The sequence below is a fragment of the Anneissia japonica genome, unplaced genomic scaffold (assembly GCF_011630105.1).
Source record: "Anneissia japonica isolate Jap-2015-1 unplaced genomic scaffold, ASM1163010v1 scaffold1726_len428862_cov177, whole genome shotgun sequence".
NCBI classification, from domain to species: domain Eukaryota; kingdom Metazoa; phylum Echinodermata; class Crinoidea; order Comatulida; family Comatulidae; genus Anneissia; species Anneissia japonica.
The window spans coordinates 270,700-283,989 of record NW_022710671.1 but is presented as its reverse complement, the minus strand read 5'-3'; the positions used below and the strand labels follow the sequence as shown (position 1 = coordinate 283,989).

Here is a 13,290-nt window from a genome sequence, read left to right as displayed (position 1 = left end):
CAAAACTCAACGAAGTGCACATAACATTGTTAATTGACTGTTAATTGCTATAAACATGGGTTCAGAATTGTTTATTTGTGATTTGCGTTGCCATTGATCTTACCAATTTTATGCATTAGGCCTATATAATAAAACCTATATAATAAAACTTGATCACTGATCTACTGATAACACTGGCTGACTGAGGGCGTATTTTCTATCCGTATTATTACCTCATGAATATTCATTTTAATAATAAACACAAACAATTACAATAAAAAATGGTTTATAGTTTGAACTAAAAGGGAAAATTTTAATGAATTTTCAGGAAGCTTGGGTAATTTTGGGCAATTTTTGCTGAATCTTGGGTAATTTCGACTTAGTCATTGGGTATATATCATTATCAAACATTGTGAGTAGTCACGTTGCCTTGTTGGTTCATACCTGGTCCTGCTGACCAGATAAATGCAAAAGGAGCAGACCAAAATACAAACAAAATGACGAGGCACTAACCACGTAAGTATCCGTCGGCACTCTGTGTTTATATTTATTTCATTTTACATTAGGTGTGTCCATATATATAATTGTTCATTGTCGTCATTAATTGCAGTGTGTATTTTAAGGCCTTTTTTTAATGACACGGTATTTACTATACTATGTATCCTCAACAAGGGGTAGGGTCGATGACGAAGGTAAGCGGCGTCGGACTTGTACGTGCTTTCAATCCATGATGACCCTAGCCTAGCCTAGCTAGGCCACCTTTCGTCATTGTATGTAACTGTTACAATGGTGTAGGTCCTATATAGTATTATAAGAATGTTGATAAGCAGGTAGACATTGCTATTTCCTTGCCGAATATAGACAGGTGGGCAGCTCGCATCTCTGTATGTAGTGTAGTTTGGTGTCTTTATTTTTCAATTAATTAAAATGCTTTTTGTCACTGATAGTGATACTGTATATTAATAATAAATTTATCTTATTATAGGCTAGGTTAGGCCCTGGGCCAACTGCTGGCTCTCTCTGGACAAAGCTCCTACATTCGGAACCTAGCCTAGCCTATGCCCCTATGCCTACAACAAGAGTAGGGAGGAAGTTTTGTGAAATTTCTATATTGGTTTTGGCTTTAAGGTCGGTCGGACGCGCCGAGCATCACACTGCAAACAAAGCGAATTGCGCAAAGTTCACAAGAGTTTACTTTCGGTAAAGAATGTCTCGCTTCCAATGATTCGCTTGCCTGTTCTACGTTAGGTGTGTGTTTTACATTAGGTGTGTCCATATATATAATTGTTCATTGTCGTCATTAATTGCAGTGTGTATTTTAAGGCCTTTTTTTTAATGACACGGTATTTACTATACTATGTATCCTCAACAAGGGGTAGGGTCGATGACGAAGGTAAGCGGCGTCGGACTTGTACGTGCTTTCAATCCATGACCCTAGCGTAGCCTAGCTAGGCCACCTTTCGTCATTGTATGTAACTGTTACAATGGTGTAGGTCCTATATAGTATTATAAGAATGTTGATAAGCATGTAGACATTGCTATTTCCTTGCCGAATATAGACAGGTGGGCAGCTCGCATCTCTGTATGTAGTGTAGTTTGGTGTCTTTATTTTTCAATTAATTAAAATGCTTTTTGTCACTGATAGTGACTGTATTAATAATAAATTTATCATATTATAGGCTAGGTTAGGCCCTGGGCCAACTGCTGGCTCTCTCTGGACAAAGCTCCTACATTCGGAACCTAGCCTAGCCTATGCGCCTATGCCTACAACAAGAGTAGGGAGGAAGTTTTGTGAAATTTCTATATTGGTTTTGGCTTTAAGGTCGGTCGGACGCGCCGAGCGTCACACGGCAAACAAAGCGAATTGCGCAAAGTTCACAAGAGTTTACTTTCGGTAAAGAATGTCTCGCTTCCAATGATTCGCTTGCCTGTTCCCACTGCTGACCGCGCGCAAAAACTTGAAATGGCAGGTGGCAACAGAGAAGTGATTTTGTTACAGGGGTGGCGCTAGGATTTAGCCGACAGGGGGCCGATGCCCCAGAGGAGGGTCAGATTTCCCCGACGAAAGCAATGTGGGCGTGGTCAAGCTTTGATTAAAAGGTTTCGAAAGTGGTCCAGGGGCGAAGCCTCCAACAATTTTAACAATTTAGGGGTTTCAAATGCTTATTTAATCGATTTTAGAGTCTACTAATATGTAGAAAATAAAATTGTGCTTTTTCTCCCCGGAGGGGGGTGGGGCAGCACTCCCCGACCGGGGAAGGGGGCTGTGGGCTGCAGTATCCGATCATTTTGGTCACGCCTTCATTTCGGTCGCGCTATTTTCGTAATGCATTTCGGTCACAGTGTATGCTGCGCCGACGGCGCGGCCGCAAATCTGGAACAAGGGAGCTATTCTTTTTACGCTGCCTTCAGGAATGTGAACGCATTACACTGCAGGCAGATATAGGTCAGATGCTAAATATAGATGACTAGCTATTTTTAGCAGGTCATGGCAGTGGCAGTGAAGGTGTTCAAGTGCGTTCACCTACTTTATGTCGCCGTTAACTTTGAGTCAGCAATCTGATGATCATATTTATATAAAAAATAAAATACTATGGATTGTAAAATACTATAGTTTAAATGGAATGTACAAATACATGTATATTTTAATATTCTGATTAAAAAGTTTATTTGATTAAACAAATTAAATCATAATCGTAACAACATTCAGAATAATTCAGAATTTGATAATGATTTTCACTTCTGAATCTGTAAGAAGAAAAAGAACACGCTAAAATTATATTCAAATTACTTGTAATTAATAACAATCGTAAAATAAACTTAAAACAACAATCATACTAAAAAAATTACAAAGAATAGGCCTATTAGGCCTTTGATAGTCAAGCATCGTAAAGAGAAAAAAAAAAATAAGAAGAAAAAATAAATAATACTCATTCTGAAACACATGCACCAAAAAAACTTAAAAAATACAGAACCCTTTAAAAAATACTTTCCAAACATAAAGCACTAGTGCGTACATCGGCGTTCCATACTGAGGCTGTTTAGCGTGACTGAAATACATAACAATACAGCGCGACCAAAATGAAGGCGTGACCGAAATGAAGGCGCGACTGAAATGATCTGTATTCTGGGCTGCTGGCGCCACCCCTGTTTTGTTATCGCATTGATAGATGGAGGAAAAGTTCTGTGAGATGAAATCAGATAAAATCCTCAGGATTAACATTCCCAGAACTCCATAAATGAATCAAAAGAGTGAATGTAAACATAGTTTTTTTTTAGTCAATTTATTCAAGCCCTAGAGCTAGGCCTCCTAAGGGTAGATAGTAGGCCTAGCCTAGCCTACAGTACCCTACTGTAGGTCTCAGGTAGTAGCAGGGTATCAGATTTGATAATGGTCGGGACTTTATTGTTGATCTTTGACATAGATTGAATCTAAGCCTTGCAATTGGTCCATCGGCCGCGAATTCGCTCGCGAATTCGAAAAAAAATTTCCTGTGAATTCGCAGGCGAAGCCTCCGCGACCACCGCGCGCACCGCGTCAAAGTTCCAATATTGGGCGTTCGCGTGTTTGACTACAAATTCGTTTGCATGTTCACATTGGAAACGCCAGTCGCGTCTTCGATTCAGCAGCGCGCGCCACATTTCGACGCGAAATTCACTTGATTGTGTTCAGTGGGAACCGGCCTTTAGGCCAATGCACAATTTTATAAATACACAAGAAAATGTTTGCATAGTTAAGTTCTACACATTTTTTAATTTTTTTTGCCGCAGTTTTTAATACTGCAAGAATCTTGTTTTGTTGAGTTTTGAAATTCTGCATGTGGATGGCCTTGTGTAAAAGTGTACAAATTTAAAGAAATGTAATAATGAACTGTGACCGTCTTTGATACTTGTCTGCAGTCTTATCATTTGCAGTTTCGCAATTGAAGACCGAACGGTAGTCCGTGACGTCGTTAACCTGACACGCGCCCTCTTTTTTAGTTATCCTAAAGAGCGCTTATTGGCTGCTTGGTATCCCTAAAGAGCGCTGATAGGCTGCTTGAGCTAGTCATTCGTGATTCTCCACGGATGATAAATTGGCCAAAAACGTTCGTGATTTTGCCAAGAACGAGAAGCTGCGGGGGGTTGTGCATGCGCAGATCGATTTTCGTGTTAGATTATCGTCCTTAAGTCCGTCCGTCGTTTGATGCGAAAGCTCACTATTAATATTCGTGGGTCATACTGTTTTATTAACAATTTATTAACAAATTTCTGACACCATGCTGTATTCTCTGGGTGTTGAGACCTCGATTTGTAGGCTGGTTGAATAAAAGAAACAACAATCAAACTCAACTAGAACTATTTAATTCAACAACATCATGGCTACCTGTCGGCGTGTATCCACCGAAACATAATGAGGGCGCTATAGCATAGTCATGTGACACAGTGGAGGAAAGATTGTAAATAGAGTAGGCCTATGACCGAATCACAGTAAAAAGAAGAATGCATTGTTTCTTCGGAGTTAGCTGTACATAAGGCACTATGACTATTTCAATCCAAATTGCAAGAATGTTTCGCTGCTTTTAAAAGATACTATTCCCAGATAAATCAAAAAGTGTTGGGCTAATTCCTGCGTAGGCTTATGTATGTGGTCAGATTATAGTAGGTATGGAAAGCTTTAGTTTTATACACGTACCTGTACATGATTGGGACACTGCTAATTGATTTCTAAGGTATCCCAATTTTCACATTTAGGATAATCACTATTTTTAATAATATATTCTTTTTTTGCTCTTTTCTCATGTTATAAGTGGGCAGTTGTTAAGAAAACCAGTATTTCCTTTTTTATACAACTCTGTATATTCTTGTTACTCCCACTAAATGTCACCAGGACCAGGTTATAGGCTTAAGTAGCTAATGAACTATACTTTGTCGGGATTTGATCCTCATTGTTTGAATCTATGGCAGATGTAAACCCTGCTCTGGTATAACAGAGTTAGTAAGAAAATTAATAAGCAAATACTGTAACATAATACTTGTGAACTGATTAGGTATGTGATGTGTAAAATAAATATAATCCACTAAATTTGATTCCAGTTGAAAAAACTTCAATTCGTGCATACAGTAGGTACTGTAATCAACCAAACATGCCTTAAAAAAGAAAATTGATTTTCTTGTTTCCTCCTTCTCCAAACAATTCCAATGTAACAATGTACAGTAACTACAAGTGTGTCACATGCATTTTATAATGCATTTGTGGCCCTTCATTATGTTACGTTACTGTACCTGAGCCTTTGATTTTGTAAACAACTTTGCGTTGTCTATTTGGACAAATATTTTTAAAACTATTTGATCATCCTCTGAATTTCAATAAGAAGTCATATTTAACAATCTTCTTCCTTGGGGCCATAAAGGAGCCCTCATGTCGCGGCCCTGTTCCTACCAATTGTTTCACCACTATACATGAAAATCGTATCGTTAAGATTTAGAAATAAACCAACACAGCTCAACAGAGAATGAACTCGCTTAGACTCAATAAGCTAAGACGAACAACTGGATATGCCATAGTCATATAATAATGACCTCTTTATACGATATACCTAACTTCAACTGGCATCTTTCCGCGCTTTGAGGCTTTTTTTTTGCATTAGGCGCTTTATAAAAATATTATTATTATTAAATTTTATGACTGGTAGAGGCAATTTTGATGCATTATGAACAACAGGCTTGAAAATTACACGCACAAAAATACTACTATCATTTGCAGAAGTGTTAGGTGGTTTCACTATAATTGCATCTATTTTATTCAGTGGAGTCCCGTGGGGAAAATAAAGCTACTCATTTAAATCTGATGTTTTAATTTACCCAGAGCTACTCAATGAATCATGCTTTAAAATATGAATAATATATTCTGCATTAAAACCTCTTTTGGAATGGATACATTTTGGAGTATCATGATGAACCTGTACAGCACAAAACTTGTTTTTACTGAATAATTTCTCCTGAGAACTCCTCATTAATCCAACCAACTTCACAATATTTTTTTTTGTATACAAAAAAATGTTTAAAAAAATTGTATCAAGGTCAAATCTTGCTCTGACTGGACATTCAATAGATTTTTAGGATACTCATTTTTAATGCATTAGTCATCACATCAATCAACATTACATGTTCATGTGTTACGGAAATGTTTCTAAATTTCCAAGAATTCATAACAATTTCTGGCTGATATACCTACAATTATACCTTTAGTGATTGATTTCCCATCAATGTAAACAGTATGCAAAAACTAGTATTAAATGCATAGACTAGTTTCTCATTTTAATTTCTACAAGGTCTTTCTAACGCAGTGAGTGTTAAAAGTATGCTTTTTAGCTAAATGTACATCAGTCTTCTTTGTTTGTTTGTGAACGAATGGAGGTTCTAATGTGTGAACAGATGTTTAATGCCATGACTTTTGGTGCCTGGCATAGTGATATAGAGGTATTTAGTTTGTGTGATAGGTTGAATTTTGTAAGCAGTCACGATTAATAATCTGATTTTCCCATGATGCAATTGAATGAGATAGATTGGAGATGAACTCTCACGCCGTTTAAAGCTTTTACAGGGATTTTTGATGAGTCATCAGCTAGCAAATTGGTGACTGGTAATGGGTGCTTAATTGTATTGTTGCAGCTCCTAAATGCATCAAAACAGGATGTTAGTTCTATCAAATTTTACGTTAATATTCACTGTTGGGTCGAGCCCAAGTTCTTTTTGTGGTACTGTAGTTTTGCATGTAATGTACTTCCTTTTGATTGCATGAATCTGGTGTCTAGTATAATAATACACTATCCTATCATCTAGGTTGTCCGAACCAGCAGGGATTTAGTTCACTTTTGGGTGTCCTTGTCTCGCGTTTTACCTTCCTGTTATCGTAAGTTATTGTATTTGTGTTTGTTAATGTTATTTTTTGTTTTGAGATGAATAAATGAAATGAAAACAATGTAACAATTAACAGAAACCAATCAGCAGTCAGGAATGTACATTCTGGAAAGACACCAGTCACCACAACTAGAAAACAGAACGAGAGTGAGTGCAGATCGTATGTTTTGTGTAACAATGGCAGAAATTTTATGTTTAGTACAGTACTGTACAGTATACAACAAGTTTATTTACATTGTATACTGTACAGTAAAACCTCGAATTGAAGCCCAATGGGTTTAATCCCAAGGTGAAGCCCCCTCTTTAGTTGGCAAAATTAGCCTCGAAAAGAAGCCCATGGGCTTCTTTTCAAGATAGCATCAGCTTCTTTTCAAGATAGTTCTCACTGTACTTGGATTTCAAAAAACGAAATTAATTGGATTGGATTTATTCGGTGTAAACACCAAGGATAGCCCATGAAAGTCTAGAAGAAGACTTATTTCCAGTAGGGTCCTTCTGGTGGTGATTGGACAGTACACCGGGAGACAATCCCCTACTCTTTTCTGAAGAGTGTACTGTGTTCTTTAACGTGCACATGGGCCATAAATGCATACGGGACCAACGGCTTAAATGTCTCATCCCAAAGACGCTGCGCTATTGTAACTTGTATTTCAGCCCTCTAGCTGAAACACAAGGAGAGGCAGCGATGGGAATTGAATCAGGGACCTAGAGATCTCCACGGTTCAGCGCACACACAGTAGCTACCACCAGATTAGCCAACTGAGCTAAGCTGCTCTCTTAAAGCTTAGCTGCTGTAAAAACCAGCTTGGTTCATACACTAGTTAAGGTGATTTAATGCCATTTAAATATACTCTATGATACAGATTGATGTTACAGTGGCCAAAGTTTGCAAAAAAAAAAAAAAAAAAGGAAGCCTAGGGCTTCAATTCAAGGTTTTATGGTATGCTAGGATTACAGCTTACCAACATGCTGTCAGCACAGCAGAATCACCATTAATTTTATTAGCTAGACCTTTTATTGTAGTTATTTAAATTTCGAAACTGTGTAAAAATTTAATATGTAAAATATGTTGTATTAATAATAAGTTGTCCTACTGTACTGTATAAAAAACAGCAACATGTTCATGGAGATCCAATCGTTGGTAATTCACGCAGTAATACCAGCCATTTACCATTTTATTATACAGTACTGTTATCTGTATTGAACCTGAATTGTTATTGTTGTGTGCAGTATATAAAATTTAACGCAAATTTTTAAAACAGCGCAGAAAAATAAATTCTCCATGCATAATTGTAGAGGCCTAGTCAACTTCTTTTAATTTTTTTTTTTTCACATTGAAAACAACTGAAAATAATTCTGTCTGTATCACTAATTGAATACCTACATTAAACATTCTATCACCATTGTTGAATATTCTGTGACTTAAATGTGCAGAATTATTGAACATATCTGCATACAGTAACAATGTTACAATTTTACTATTGAGCCTTACCAATTATGCTAGGTTTTTGAAATTTCATGGCTATTCTTGTTTATTGGAAATTGTAATTTGAATGACCCTGTCAGTCATTTAAAAATAACATAAACAACTGATTGTTTATCTGTGCAATTCTGTTTCAAAAGTGTTGTGAAATTTTTACTTCCTGGCCTGGTCAATCTGTAATGTCATCATGGATCGCAGCAACTACATAATGACAATATACTGTAGATTGGTCCTTTGATCATAATTTTTTTTTAAACCTTTAGTAATGTTCATTCTCCTTAAAATTATTTTCATTGGGAATTCACTCTTTCCCAATGCCTTGATGTTTGTCAAATTTGTTAAAATGGACCAAAAAATAGCACATGTGTGTATAGCATGAGCATTTATGTTTGGTAATTTATATTTTACTTTATTTGGAACAACAGACTATCAATAATTGGCTGCCTTTACAAAAGTGTAGTTGTTCAGGAGTAGGATATATTCCTACTGAAAACGTCTACACTACAAGTAAAGAAATTATAGAAAAAAAACAAGAAAAAAAAGGGCAATTGAAAATATAAAAAAAATAATTGCAATGCTTTTTAAATATTTTTTTTTCTTTTACTTTCTTTCATATTTAGATACATTAATATTTAGTATTAATTTTTTTCTTAATTATCTTATGAACGTGTTTTTTTTAAATATTTTTGTATTTCATTGTCATGAAGGTTGCAATATCCACTTTCATGGTTTTTTCCTCACGTTTTTAAAACTGTATGTTTAATGTGAATTTTAAGGATTAGGTGACATGGCGAGTAGGTTTGCTCAAGTGCATCAGTATTAGAAATGATCAGTACAATTACTGACTGTGATGATGGCTGTTTTGTTGTTGGTATGTGAATTATTTTCTAGGGTGAAATACTTGCTACAAATAAGGAAATGAATTATGAGGATAGTAGTATGGATTGTGGTATAGTATGAGCTAAACAGAGAGAATTTGCCTCTGTACGTGTGGTAATACCAATATGCCAATATTACCTTGTGATATTTTGAAGCAATGAAGTTGTTTTAGTGTGCCAAATTGCTTCAATATTTTAAAGGTTAATTCATATTGTGAAACTAATAATTTGCAATTCCTTTGTATTTTCGATTTTTTTGGTTGTAAAGTGAAACACAACGAGGATTCAGTAACTACCGAAAGTGCAAAGACTTCCAGTAGGGACTTCTTAATTAGACAGTACACCAGGAGTTTTTACTCTGCTTTTTTTCCAAGTATATGCCACATTGGCAAAAATTGCTTTTGGGACCAAATAGTGGGCTAATTAAATGTAACTTGAATTTCAGCCCTCCAGTACAAGGAGATCAGCAGTGAAGGAATATAACCAGGGACCAAAAGGTCTGCAAGGATTTCAACAATTCACAGTGTTTGCCACTAGTTTAGCCTCCTGAGCTGTTAGCTGACACCTTAGGTACAGTACATTTACTTACTAAGCTTGAAGTACAATAGGTCTTGGTATGAAAAGTTCTGTGAGACCATTCAGTGTTCTCCCCAGGCCCTTGAAGCGTCACGGCACCGTGACGCTCCCAAGCTGGCCATGACCCTCCCAAGCTGGCCGTGAGATTCCCAAGCTGGCCGTGACGCTCCCAAGCTGGCCGTGACGCTCCCAAGCTGGCCGTGACGCTCCCAAGCTAGCCGTGACGCATGATGCGTCTTCCCTGACGCTTTGAAATATCGTCAATAAAATAATTCCAAATAAAAATTGCTGTCCATGTATCCTACAGTAGAAGAGTGAGTGTGAAAATATTTAAACACAAAACAATGCTATCTTACGATGTTGGTTTATCAGCCCAAGTTCATGCTTGATCTTTTTGCGTTATCTTTACCGTGAGAAATGATTCTCCAAACTCTTTTCTTCAAAACTTCCCATGCATGTCCATGCGCGTGCCCAGAACGATCTATCTGGATTTCCTCACCACATGTACTTCTTGACAGCGAAGCCACAACGCGATCGTGTTTAAACAATTAGGCAATGGCCTCTATGTTGAATTTGGTTGTTTTTTTAATAATAAACAACGTTTTTAATATGATAATACTAATTTACAATAAAGACAAGTAAGTTCAGATAAATGTTAGTCAAACTAGGCAGCCTACGTGGCTAATGTTTTTTTAGCTATATCCAGGCCTGGCCTGCCCAGTGCTAGTCCAACTACTAAGTGGTTAGCCTACCAAATGAATAGGTAGACAAGAAAGACATGACGATTCACACAATAGTACGTAGGCCTATGCTTATTAAAATGAATATTGTACAAACAAATCTGTTTTACAAAGACCAATTTCCTTGTTTTGACATGTACGTAAAATTTTTGTTTTAGTCCTAAGTTTTGACTTGCCAAGCAGTTTGAAGCTAAAATTTAGGCCTAGGCCTAAACTAGGTTGGCCCAAAATTGCTATCCTGTTGCAATTCTGGCTAGGCTATAATAGTAGAACAGTATGGTCACTAATTTCACAAACAATTTTGTTAAAAAATAGAAGTCTATAGTCATTTCAAAAATCTTAAAAAGCATTTTTGATGACTGAGAGTGTCAGGTCATTATTTAAAAAAAAATTCCCCAACCATGGGGGAGGGCGGGTGTGGTGGGGGAACGTACCATGATGCTTGACCCTCATCCTGGGGAGAACACTGCCATTTATGTTTGTACATTTTATTCCCCAAAAATAAAAACCAAAGAGGTGGTTTAAAATCTTCAAATTTTTGGCTACTGTAGTTTACGATGGTCTATGCATTCATTTTTTTTTTTTTATTCGAATGCCACATGAAAAACTATGCATAAAATATTTATATTTTAACATGCATCATTTCGTACATTTACAGTATTATTTTTATTATAGTTAATTACCTTCTTGTGACAACAAGCTCAAATAATTTGGTGTTCCCATAATTTTAGAGTGCCATTCAAAAATTGTTCATTTGTGTATGGAAAAGCCACGTCAGAATGTGTAACATACATAATTTCCGATATTACTTGTACAATAGCTAATTAATTAATTACAGTCAAGCTAAAACAGGTTAATAATGTGGATGTTTCACAATCTTTCAATAATGAATTGCCTGCAACATCAATAGAATATTTGAGCTGATCCCCATATCTGTATACAGTGATGCATTTTACGAGCATCATTGATTATATTATTCGTAAGCAGAAAAATCATTTTTACAGATTTACCAACTTGAGGTTCAAACAGAGTATAAATCTGTGATCATAATATTAACATTGCTTTTGGAACCATCTAATTTAGTAACCATAAAGAAAACAAATCTAAATTTCAAAGTATGCATTCAGTTCAAGGCCTAGGCCCTATGCAGAACAGTATTGTGTTCAGTTTTTCATTATTAGCCCACTCTCTGAGAGAGAGGGCTTATATGATGATTCTGAGCGAATTTTGAAGTCATTTGTTTTTCTCTCTCTTCCTTCGTTTGTGACGCGATTAGTCCGATCTTGCAATAATATGGAAGATAAGGCCTGGGGAATTTAAAGTATGAAGAATTTTTGCGAAAATATTGTCGGGAAATATATGAAAAAGTATGTTTTTATATCATATTTCTTAACACTACGGTGGGTTTCCTGTGAAAGTGTGTTCGTCATTAATCAGATCACCTGTATATTCCACATATGTGTTTATCACCTATCACGGCCTGGAATGGTAAGCTTTGCGGCTAATAAATGCGTCTGCATGAGTCTAGTTGGTAGCGAAGAATGAGCCGTTTTGTGGTGCTTGCAAGGGTGGGTGGTCTCTCCTCTGAGAGGTAAACAATGTACACTACTGTAATGCAGGCTGGCCTAGAGCTAGAGGAAGACGAACTAGGCCTATAGGCTGGCTGGGTAGTACGTGTGTGTAATAGATCAGATAACAGGAAATGTAGGCTACACACATTCAAATCAGTCAGTAGCGATGAGTGTATGTACAGCACATTTCGTGTTGCCGCACTGTGGTGTGGTTGATGACGAGGACGTTGCCGTTAGATACATGATAGCAAGGTCCCACATGGAATTTTTGTTCTGTTGAGACGGTAGCTTTTCAGCATTGCTCTAGGATGATTTTCCTTTAAATATGAATTTTTTAGCTTTTCGTATTCTACACTTGGCTATCCGTAGCCAACCACATAGGCCTAGGTACGTAATATATTAGATCAGATGTTAATTACATAAAATGTAGGCCGACAGTCGTATTTAATGGGGGCGGAGTGGATTTCTTTTTTTGCGGTTTAACATGGGATGGCTACTGTCATCGTTACCTAGACTTGTAGAAGCCGTTGTCCATATGGTAATGATGAAGATCGTTTGTGTACATATTGACTGATGAGGCATGATTAACCCCGGTATTCTTAAAACGAACTTTAGTCGTAGTTCGAGCTAAAACTTTAAAATTACGTCATTTCGTATTCTTAAAACGAACTTCGACTAGCATGACGTGAACCTCGACTAAAATGATACCTCCGCAGGCCGATTTTTTAGTCAGCCTAGGGTCAGGCTAAATCGCCGACTTGAAATATTTACCCCACTAGAAACGTGTTTTTTGTAACTCACGATAAAGTGAAACGAATAAAAACGATTATATACGCAGGTTTGATATATCTTCGGTGTGTTAAACAAAAGAGACACCAAGTTTAGCTTCTGGAAGGAGAAATTAACATGTTTTGCTGGCCACATGCGATAGTTCCTGATTTGCACGAAATCCCCTCGCGTTGCGATCACGTAGCTTTACAATAACAACAACAAAGATGGTGCCGCCCTCGCTCGGGCTTAACTATAATAGTTCTCCAAAGAAAGCAAATTTTCAGTGTCTGTTCAAATTCTCTATTGTAATATTTTAACAACTAATATAGTTATTATTATAGAAAATTAATTAAGGGAATGATGGTCTATTATGAATTATGAGGAAATAC

General features: G+C 36.8%; 1 protein-coding gene across 3 annotated transcripts in view; it reads left to right on the top strand.

The window, feature by feature from the left end:
* The first annotated feature begins 253 nt into the window (after positions 1 to 253).
* The window catches only part of LOC117107094 (kelch-like protein 29), a 21,915-nt gene continuing 8,878 nt past the window's right edge, over positions 254 to 13,290 (top strand). The window contains exons 1-2 of one of the 3 annotated variants that reach the window (XM_033248647.1): positions 254 to 495; positions 9,689 to 9,813. The gene's annotated coding sequence lies outside the window, so the exon portion shown is untranslated. Of the gene's footprint in view, positions 496 to 6,737; positions 6,875 to 9,688; positions 9,814 to 13,290 lie in introns of those variants that run through there. The other 2 variants (XM_033248648.1, XM_033248645.1) reach the window with 2 other exon arrangements.